We start from the raw sequence: 12500 nt of genomic DNA on the forward strand, positions 1-12500 counted from the left end.
GTATATATGTACATATATATAAACATATAAATATATGAATATATTATAAACACACACACACACACACACACACACACACACACACACACATATATATATATATATATATATATATATATATATATATATACACATATATACACACTGTGTGTATGTGTATGTATATATATACTGTGTTTATATATGTATATATATATATATATATGTATGAAATATGTCTACCTATCTCTCTATCTATCTATATATGCACACATCTTGTGTGTATATTTGTATGTATTTATGATGTATGTATGAATGTATGTGTATGGACTCGCATATGTATGTATATATATGTATATATATACATATACATATACATATATATACACATATGTATATATGTATATATATGCGTATATACATACATATATATATACATATGTGTATGTATATATATGCATATATATATATATTCATATATACATATGTATACATATATATATATATATATATATATATGTATATACATATATGTACATATATACAAATGTATATATATGTATATGTATATATATGCATATATATACATACATATGCGAGTCTTCCATTGGAAAATTTCACTCCCATGGGTATTTGTTCCTTTACTTTAGTCAAATTATGAAGGATTCTCTTTTCCTGCCGCCACCTTTTCTACCGTAAATGTAGCTAACAAATTTTGTTGCCTCATTGTAAATTTTGATTGTATTGTTCTGATTGAGTCTCCTATTAACTCTATTCTTCCCAATTATCCATATTTTTATTCTGCCTCATATTTGCTGAAGCAATACCAATGTTATTTTTTTGCGCGGCTTCTTTGGATAGCCTATCTTCTTTTTTCTTCCAGTTATCTTCATAAATGATGGAAACCATATAATTCATATGTCTTTGTTTAGTTTAGGGTTTTGTTTCCTAAGTTTGCAAACAATTTTGAACATAATTTCTTAATTTAATTTATACATTTTAAAGCTATCTGTGAATAAGATATCATTAGTGTGTTTTTTTTAAAAGTATTAATGGTTTCCATTGCCATAGCGACAGCAATTACCTCCGTTGTGTGGATGAGGAAAAATCAGTCAGCCGTGCTTGCTGCTCTACCTCAGGCGTCTGTCTGTTCCCATTAAACACACAATGGTAGTTTCTGCTTGCCCCGCTACTAGGGACAACCACCAATATATATTCTAAGAAAATCACTTTATTTTGCAATGACTGTTATAAGTTCTTTATACATTACCAAAGTTGGTGTGTTTTAATTTTTTCTAAAACTCATTTTCTTAATACTTGCACCCATTTGTTGTTCATTCTCATATTCTGCTGTATATACCTTGGGATATGTCATGACATAACCCTGTAATTCCATCATCCCTATCGCATTTATTACCTACCCATCGATTTTATCTCACTTTCTCTCTAAAGCGAGATTAAGAGTTATGGTTGGTCTTATATTTTAACTGTCTCTAATTTACAGATATATGGTGAATTCAATTCTTACTGAAAATAGTTTTAATTCGTCTTTTAAGTTTGCTTTGTTTGCTGATACAGGAAACCCTTATATTATTATCATGGTTTTGTTTTGAACCTTTTCTGATTTTTAAAATTTTGGTTTTGGGCAATATTACTAACATGGGTGCAAAATAATCTATAAAACTCCTAATATATGCAATATATACTATTCAGAGAACATTTATGGATGCCCCAAATTTCCAAATATCATACAGTTTTCGTTTAGCAGATACAGTTATATCCATATACTTGTACTTCCTTAAAAAAATATATTTCTTTTTATCATTTATCAACAAGTCTCTTGCTCTACCCTTTCTCCAAACAAAGTGTCATAACCTTTAATCAGTTGATGTTACAAGCCGGTAGTGGGAGAGAGAGAGCGAGAGCGAGAGAGAGAGAGAGAGGGGAAATGAAATATAATAATTTTATTAGGATTAGCTTGTGCAGAGAATAAAGTATCATTCACTCACCAGCTCCAGAGAGAAAGAGAGAGAGAGAGAGAGAGAGAGAGAGAGAGAGAGAGAGAGAGAGAGAGAGAGAGAGAGAGAGAGAGAGAGAACATGCGTAGAAAAAAATACATACTACCCAGATTTATCACTTTTACTCGTTAGAGTAATCTAGGATTTCTGATACTTTATTATCATTATTATTATTGTTATTATTATTATTATTATTATGATTATTATTATCATTATCAATATCATTATTATAATCATCATCATCATCATCATCATTATTATTATTATTATTATTATTGTTATTATTATTATTATTATTATTATTATTATTATTATTATCATTATTATTATTATTATTTAATATTATTACTAGTACTATTACCATCATTATATTTATATTATTATTATTATTATTATTATTATTACTATTATTATTACAATTATTATTATTACTACTATTACTATTACTTCAACTACTACTGTTATTATTATAACATAAATTATTATCATTATTGTTATCATCATATCTCATTATTATTACTATATTAGTATTATCATTGTCATTATTATTATCTATGTTATTAATTATCAAGTTTTTTTAATATCATTATCATCATCATTAATTATTATCATTATTAAGTTTATCATCATCATTATCAACATGAACATTCTGTAGCTATTTATATTATCATATTTATTATGATTATTTTCAATATTATTACAGTTATTATCATTATTCGCATTAGTAGTATTTCTATACTTGTTCTTATTGTTGATATCATTATTATTTATATTATTATTAATAAAATTGCTATAGTAATTATCATTACTTTCATTAGTAGTAGCTGTTGTTGTATCATTATCAATGTTATCATTATTATTAGAAGTAGTAACAGTAGTAGTTGTAGTAGTAGTAGAAGTAGCAGCAGTAGCAGTAGAAGCAGTAGTATCATTATCATTAGCAGCAGCAGCATTAGTATTATTATTTTTATCATTATTATTATTATTATTATTATTATTACTATTACTATTACTATTACTATATTACTTTTACTATTATCATTATCATTATCATTATCACTATCACTATCACTATCACTATCACTATCACTATCATTATTATTATTATTATTATTATTATTATTATTATTATTATTATTATCATCATCGTTATCATCATTACATTACTATTACTATTATTATCATTAATATTATTCTCATCATTAACTTTGCTATTAATATTATTATTACTATTATCATTATTATTACTGTTATTATTATTATTATTATTATTATTATTATTATTATGATTATTATTATTGTTATTATCATTGTCTTCATCATCATCATTATTATCAATTATTTTCACAACTATTTTATTATTATCATTATTATTATCACTTGGATTGTTATCAATGTTTTTCATTATTGTTATAACTATTATTGTTATTATCAACATTGTTATTATTATTACTGCCATTATTGTTAGAATTGTTATTATCAATATTAATTTTTCTTATAAGTATCATCAATGCCATTATTTTAATTAATATTACCATGTTAATGATGCTCTTAAGATGATAATGACAAAAATCTTTAATGATAATATTATTTGTATTAATACTATGCTTACTGTCCTTTCTATTTGTTTATCTCTGCACCATTGCTACTAAAATCAGCTATAATAATGTTATTAATTAGATTTTTCTCTCTTAATATTCTTGTACGTATTGTTGTTATTATTTTCATTATCATAAGCATCGCCTTTATTATCGCTGCAATAAAATGATCTTTGTTGTGTAAGATGTAATTATCACAGTGATTACCATCACTTTAATCTTTAAAACTGATTATCTTATCTTTAATATCTATCAGTAATTACCACCACTTTGCTATTAATACTATTATTCACGTATAATCAGCGCAATCACCTGTTGACCCAACTGCATTATAACAAAAGGTAAGTGTTGCAATTTGGCACCATTCGTGTGTGAGAGACTCCAAAAAGGGTGCTGTCGCTGTATTTGTGAAAGCTGATACTTTACGTTTAACTTAACTTTGCCAATTAAATAGTAACTGTAATTAACTAATGGAAATGGCAATTTCTCCGCAGTTTTGGGGGAAATTATAACGCACTGTACAGTACAAATACATGGTTTTATTTTGTGCCACAAACCAATATGGCGTATGACAGAAATATAACATTTTGATTGATGATAAATTAATTGTCCAGAACTTGAAAGCCCAATACTAGGGGATACTGAATTTTATTACCTATCGTGCCAAATTCTTAATTGTCAATAACCGCAACCATTATAAACAGTTATTGGGTAGTTTGGTCCTCAGGGTAAATATGAAAAGGGAATAAATTGTGTTCTATTGCATAACGATCTACTGTTTCAAAGGCAAATAATAGGCAGATGCCAATCCTGGGACGAAAATTTATTCTGGTTAGTAAAATGAAACGTAGCTACATTGCCGTTCTGATTTTGAACATCTACGTCCTTATATACTCTGTGATTTGTTTAATTAGAATTTTGAAGTTAATATCAGAATGGTTCACTTCATAATACTGAGAGAAGAATTGAATTTGGTCTGTGATATATACAGTTCTGATTAGACCAATTCTTTTGTTTTGTTCAATCCATTTTATAATTGATACCATTCTGTGCATCGGCTCAAGTTAAATACTTTGATGGAGGATCTTAACTGCATTATCTCTAGTCAACAAACCAAGCCATTTGAAACATAAAATTCAAACTCAGATCTTCTTTTTAAAATATATTCATTATCTTTTCCGACACATGGTTGTAATTTTACATGGCGGGGCTCTTTGATTAAGTGCATTGTAATGTGCACACACATACACACACGAACACATACCCACTCACAAACATACACTTATGTATGTATATATATGTATATATATATACATACATATATATGTGTGTGTGTGTGTGTGTGTGTTTGTACATATGTATACAAACAAACACACTCACACATATATGTATATATGTGTGTTGTGTGTGTGTGTGTGTGTGTGTGTGTGTGTGTGTGTGTGTGTGTGTGTGTGTGTTTGTGTGTTTGTACATATGACTACAAACAAACACAGTCACACTTATATATGGATATATATTATATATATGTATATATATTATATATATGTATATATATTATATATATGTACAAATAAATATATGTATATATACATATGTATAGATATACATATATACACATATGTATATTTATACATATGCAAATATATATGTATATATATACACATATGTGTATATATATATTTTTTTTTACACACAAACACACATACACACACATATTCACATACACGTGTGTGTGTGTGTGTGTGTGTGTGTGTGTGTGTGTGTATGTGTGTGTGTGTGTGTGTGTGTGTGTGTGTGTATGTGTGTGTGTGTGTGTGTGTGTGTGTGAGAGAGAGAGAGAGTGTGTGTGTGTGTTAGTGTACATTTGATGTATGCATATACATTGCTTACATATACAAACACATATACACACATGGGGAAATTTCAGTTATGTTTGCCAAGAAATATCATATATTGTTTTCTTCCCACGGTATCTGCTCTGCGTTTCCTGCTGCTCTTTACTTTACACAATTACCTTGGTCTTACTGCTGAAATCCTGCTATGATTGCATTCATGGTCCCCCGAGTCATTGAAGTGACTACGACAAGATAACAAGGGTTGCGAGGACACTTGGCTCCCCTCTCCCTGCTCTCCCCTCGCTCCTCTTCTCTCTCCCCTTGCCCTTCCTTCTCTCTCATCTCTCCTCTCACCCTTCTCCACACTCTTCCCTCCTCCTTCTCTCTCTCTGCTTCGATATATCGTGTTCTTTTTCTCTCCCGTATCTCTTTACTTCCAATTCTCCTTTTTTTTTTTTTTTTTTTTTTTTTTTTTTTTTTTACTATTTTTCTCTCTCTTCGTTGGTCTCTTTGTTTCTGTCTCTTTTGTCAGTATTTATGTCCATATATCTGTCTTTCTCTATATCTCCTTTCACTCTTTCTCTTTATTGTCTTTTCTCTCCCTTCTCCCTTCGGTGTCCTCTCAGGCCACTTCAAAAGCGTAGGATCGTGACCTTATGGCCGCGAAGAATGTCAAGTGGGAGATTATTTAAGTTGTCTTTACGAGGGAATTTTGGTGATATTTTTATTTCTCTTCTTTGATTTGTTAATAGGTGTGTACATGTATTTATGAGGGAATTCTAATAATATTACCGTTGCTACGAACTACTGTCACTACTACTTCTACTAGCACTACTAGTATTGCAGTACAGCAAAAACAGCAACAGGAACTACAGCAACTCCTACTACTATTAACTGCTAATAACATAAGGACGTAACAAAACTCTTACCACGGCGACCCTTACAAACGCGGCGAGAATGTCAACTCTCTGGCACATTATCAGCCAAAATGCAACACGTGAAACTGACTTGAGTAAACTGCAGGGAATTAAGTCGAGAGAGCGGATATAACAAGAAGTACAAGAAATATGCTTCAGTTATTTCACGAATTCCGACAGAAAGTAGAGGTTGCACACAAGAAAGAGAACTAAGCTGGTTACCAAATCTAGCCAATCAAAGGTACATAAATCATAACAAACTGAACCTTCTGATAATATATTCTTCCAGTCTGCTTAGTCAGAGGATGATTTATCAAGCCAGTACTCATGTGGATATCCCTTTGAAGCTACGCAGTGTAGTGTAATGAGGGAGGTTATCAAATACCAAAGCTACATCTCTCTGTGGAATACACTACTAGTGATCATCGAAACTCGCATATGAGCGCAGCACAAGAGATGAAATGTGAACTATAACGTGACATGCAAGCTCTAGGCTGTACTGCCTCTGCTAAAGAGACGTCTAATACTCTTGCTGATACTACTACCGCAGCTACTGTTACTACTAATACTATTATTACTAGTACTTTTAAACGTCACATACCGGTTTCTAATACTCAACATATAGGCATACCTACGCCTCCATCTACTGTAGTACTAATCCATATGTCTGATCCTTCCTGTGTAGGCCCTATTGTTACAACTTAAGCCCTGATGAAATGTAGCCAAAAGCCTGATGATTCAGAAGGGTCTCTACCCACGTGTCCATAAACCTCGAGCACTTGCATCTATTTTAGCTGTATTTGATTTGTCAGTCGTTTCATTGTTCAGTCTTTTCAGTAGCAACAGTGATGACTATACAACAATGTCTCAGTAAATGCCTCTCAGCAAAGCGTGACCAAAGGCAAAAACAATCCATAATAGTACTACCTTGATAGATATTCCACAAACGAACCATTAGGGCTGAAGCCTTTGGTTCTTAGTCTGTGGTTTACAACGTATTCGATGATTCTTTACTTTTTTATGTAAGTCGTAGGATAGATGACTTGATTAGTATGATTTGCATTAATTACACATGCATTTTGTTGCACTATGTTGGTTATCAAATTGTGATGCTCACCCCTCTTCAGCGTGGGGATAGTTATATCATGTCTGGCTTGGGATGAACATATCTCTAACGACGTACTAATTAAACTATCTGAGACTATTCTCGCCTGGAAAGTACACTGATGTTTGAGTTTGTATGGGAAAATTGAATGGGCTGTAACGGGCTCAATTCTTCCCAAGTCTATCAAGCATTTTGATTATTTTATCAAATTTTACTCAATGACAATTGCTGTTGCAATTATTTGTAAGGCTCGGTTGTAATATTCTTGCCTTGGCGCTTGGACAGAAGCCCAACTGAGGAACGTGTAACACAAAGTTGCCTTACCTTTTCGTCTTTAATTTCCCTGGGACTGTTAGGATCATCGCTGTGTTGGTTTTCGTAGGTAATGTCTTACTTAATTTGCTCCTGGAAAACTGACCTGCCAAGTAGATTCCAAACCTGCTGTTACGGTACTATTTTTACTCATTTGGGTACTGTTCCAAGTAGGAGAACCACAACTACCATTTTTACTACTACTACTGATGCTACTTCCACTTCTACATTTGGAGACCTGACACCCCAAATAGCTTTGGCAACTACTACAATGTTATTACTACTACTATTCCTACCATCACTCCTACCACAATTACTATAAATAGTATTACACTAACAGTAAGTAATACTCCACTTCTGTTGTTACTACCGTTGATGTTACGCTCATTGGTGTTGTTTTGTTGCTATAGTGGGTCCTGTTATGATGATAATGATGATGATAGTAATGATGAAGATGATGATTGTTATCATGGTTATCATCATAACTATTAGAATTGTCATTATTATTGATAATGATGTAATGGTCCTTATTATCATAATTGTTTGAACTAAATCATATATAAAATAGATTTCAACTTCGACTAATCTAAGTGAAAATTAAGATGATTAAACTCAGCTCGTATCGAAAAATAATTCCTTTTAAGCATTAACTCTAGACTTAATGTTGCGCGTTTAGGCTGATTTTCTACTTCCTCTTTTATTCTTTTCTTTCGCTGGAAGCAATGAATAATTATGTATTACGGTCTATATATATATCATGAAAGAAAATTTGTTCCGGGTCATTGAAAAAAACAAACTATTTCTATGTTATATATACAGTGTCTCTGTGTGTGTGTGTGTGTGTGTGTGTGTGTGTGTGTGTGTGTGTGTGTGTGTGTGTGTGTGTGTGTGTGTGTGTGTGCGTGTGTGTGTGTGTGTCATTTCAAAGACTTGTACGTTGCATACACATCACTGTTTTATAAGGTAGCTCTATCATTTCAACTGTATATTTTCATCAGTAAATTCCCATTTCCAAATAATGTGCATAAATCTGCAATTGAGGATGTTCCATATTCAAACTAGATTAATTCGATTAAAAATACAGCTTATAAACATGACACTAAGCTGATTAGCCAAGCTCATGAACATTTTGCGTGATAATTTACTGATCAGTTTCGCAAACTTTTGTGAAGTTTGGAATCAAGTCATATATGAGAAGTCCTTTGTCCACACTTGTAAACGCAAGTACACTTACAAAATACACTTACACATGCATTCTACAATTAGCCTGCCGCAAGAATTATCATATATACTTCTAAGTGTTCGTTTATGGCATTAGTATGACAGAACTAAGGAGCGTGAAATAATATTGCTTATTGATACCAAGTTTTTAAATTTCAATGTATTCCCTGTTATTATGATAGACATATCTTCACATTTAGATAACATATTTTTTTATGCACCAGCTAATTTTATTTTCGTATTGCTGCTTTATTATTCCGATTCGCTGGGCAAAACTTGAAGAAAAAAAACTCCTGTTATGGACATGAATACAATTACTATACCAACCGTAATTACTAAAAAGTCAAAACAAAAAAGGAAGCAGAATCGACGTTGTTATATAATGATATTTTCCAGACCCTGACAAAATTAAAAAGAAAACTAATTTTTTTTAAACTCGGAATTGGTCACGCGACAAAATCCCTCTTTACTGACGCAACGATAATCAAACAGAACCACGCTTTAATTACTCTTGTATGCAACCATTCGCGTGAACTCGGACGAATTAGTGATAGTAGCATTTATGGTACTATGAGGTATTCCCGTTCATGCGAAGCATTGTTTGTGCATAACCGGAGAATAATAACAGAATTAAAAAAGTGGATAGAGCAATAGTTATATCAAAAGCCGGTAAGGGATATCATTTAAAAAATACGAGTAGCTGAGGAATTAAAGTAATAAAGCTTAAGAAAAAGAATAAAGACAGAAGAAACAATGCAACTACATGATATCAAGCGATAAAAGATTCTGAAGAGTAAAGGCAGTAAAAAGTATTAACCCAATGTCAGCGGGTTTATTTACTGCCCCCCTCTAGATTATAGTAAGTTTTGTTACACACAGATGGCTCCACGTGTGCTCAGCGGCAAGGAATCTATCAGTTGGCCCAAGTGACCGATCTTTATTTCCCTATTCCCTGAATTGGCGGGAAAATATTGATATTGATATTTATATCATTCTTATGGATATAATGATTATTAAATTGTCGTCGAAATATTAATCAAGTACAATAAAATAATAGAGGTGAAGCTTTCAAAAATTGAAGGAAGAGGGTAAACAGATGAGATAAATAAGACTATTAGCTGACACCTTGGTGACTAAGCACCTGTAGAGCCATCTATATGTAAAGACAATAGATAAACTTCTTATTACAGTGGGCATGGCACTGTAGTCATACCATCAGCTGACACTGGGTTAAACAATAATTAATACTGAAGAAAAGTCGACAGCTCATGCAAATAACTAGCAAATGCTGCTAAGTAAATCAAGCTTAATGGCAAATCAGGCTAAACAGCTAATTCACTTAACTAACAATGAATAGTAGACGCAACGTTACAGGATAAACAGCTAAATAGTTGTAAAAGGTAAAAAAAAAAAAAGTAATTAGTAAATTAATTTTATTAGTAAATATGGTTTAATAGAGAACGTGGGGAATTGATAATTAATTGCAACCAAATTATAACAAAGTTCAAGGTAAATACTGGTAAATAGGAAGTTTATCTAAAATATAGTAGATACCATAATGATGCAATGCATATAGCGTTAAAACATATTGATATTAATTTTCTCAATTTCCATCGTCATTATTTTCTATATTTTGAAGATTATTTGCTGTAATATTTTAATTAATTAAGATTTTAGAGTACTATAGTTACATGAGTAGATCAGAGCTATATTGTGCATACCATAAGACAGTCTATTAAAGATTACAAAGGTTAGGGAGTAATATTACCAAAATCGTAATAGCATCCAACATTCAGCTTAATGGTATTAGCAGCATTAATAGCGGAGAGAGAGAGAGAGAGGGAGAGGGAGAGGGAGAGAGGGGGAGAGAGAGGGAGAGGGAGAGGGAGAGAGAGAGAGAGAGAGAGAGAGAGAGAGAGAGAGAGAGAGAGAGAGGGAGGGAGGGAGGGAGAGAGAGAGAGAGAGAGAGAGAGAGAGAGAGAGAGAGAGAGAGAGAGAGAGAGAGAGAGAGAGAGAGACTGCCTATAAACTGGAGTTGAAAGTTCTTGTTCAAAAAATGAAACTTTATAATTACACCAGCTGCGTTTAACAGTTATTTTTTTTTGTGTAGGGTGGAATTCGACTGCACCGTTTTGCCGTAAGCTGTTTCTGTCTCTCTTTAGTCTTCTGTCTATGCAGCTACGTATTTACTAATCTATCTTTTTTTATCTCTTTCTCTCTCTCTCACACACACAAACACACACACACACACATACATACACACACACACACACACACACACACACACACACACACACACACACACACACACACACACACACACACACACACACACACACATACCCACGTACGTACGTACGTACGTCATGTTCCGAACATTACCTCGAAAACAATTTATTGCGAGCTGTACAAAGAATCATAGTATACCTATATATCTATATTACATACATGCTCGTATTTAGATTATATGTAAAAAATGCTAGTTATCGGGTATACAACTACGCAAACCAATGATTAGACATTTCTTCAAACCTTAAGAGCAGAATCATAACCATTCTAATGTCTGTTGCCTCTGAATTTGTTATCATTGTTTACGAGAAAGTTAAAGGTCCACTCAAGTACGGACGCCTTCTTTCAAACGTGTATTCGTGTAATTATTCTTATTTATTCGTCCCTGTTAAGACATGTACCTCTTGGTTAATATCTGACTAGTATTCTTGTAATTTGGTTGTTATAAATACCCTTTTCACGTTTCGTTTTTTTTTTTTTTTTAATAATTAGAAGGTTTATAATAATAATAATACAAAAAACAGAGAATCAGAAAATATTTATTTTCCTGCTAATCTCACTCTAAACACAGACATAATTCAAACCAGGAGAAAGAGAAGAAAATTCTGAAAGGTGACATTCGCACACAAAAACCTTTCGTAACAAGCTCAGTGGTCCCCAACCGCAGGACCAACAGCAAATTCAAACACTTTACTCCAGAAATTACAATGGTTATTCATTACATAAGTTTTATGAGGATTTAGGTTAAGGCAATTACTGTCAAAATATATTTTTGCCTGTATAAAGACATGTTGGTTGATTTATATTAATGTACTGAAGTTGATTATTACTGATATCATAAAGGTCGTTCCAAGTGCTTACTCGTATAGTCTATATGCAGATGACTTCACAATATATTACTCTGGAGGAAGATTACAGAATGTGCAAGGACACATGCAGACTGCAATAAATCAGGTTGTGCAGTGGGCAACCTACCATAGGTTCAAATATTCTCCAAGCAAATCCCTGGCTATTCACTTCTGCAGGAGAGGAAAGTTCCATCCTGCCATCTATTTACGAGCAAACCCTGCATTTTGTCCAAGAGGTGAAGCTCATAGGTTTAATTTTTGACTCAAGGCTTACATGGGTGCTTCACATCAACCACTTATAGGTGAAAGCTTCAAACACGGTTAGTATTTTATGGGCTCTTTCACACCTATCTCGGGGTGCAGACTCACACTGCTTTT

The sequence above is a fragment of the Penaeus chinensis genome, chromosome 24 (assembly GCF_019202785.1).
Source record: "Penaeus chinensis breed Huanghai No. 1 chromosome 24, ASM1920278v2, whole genome shotgun sequence".
Classification (NCBI taxonomy): Eukaryota; Metazoa; Arthropoda; class Malacostraca; order Decapoda; family Penaeidae; genus Penaeus; species Penaeus chinensis.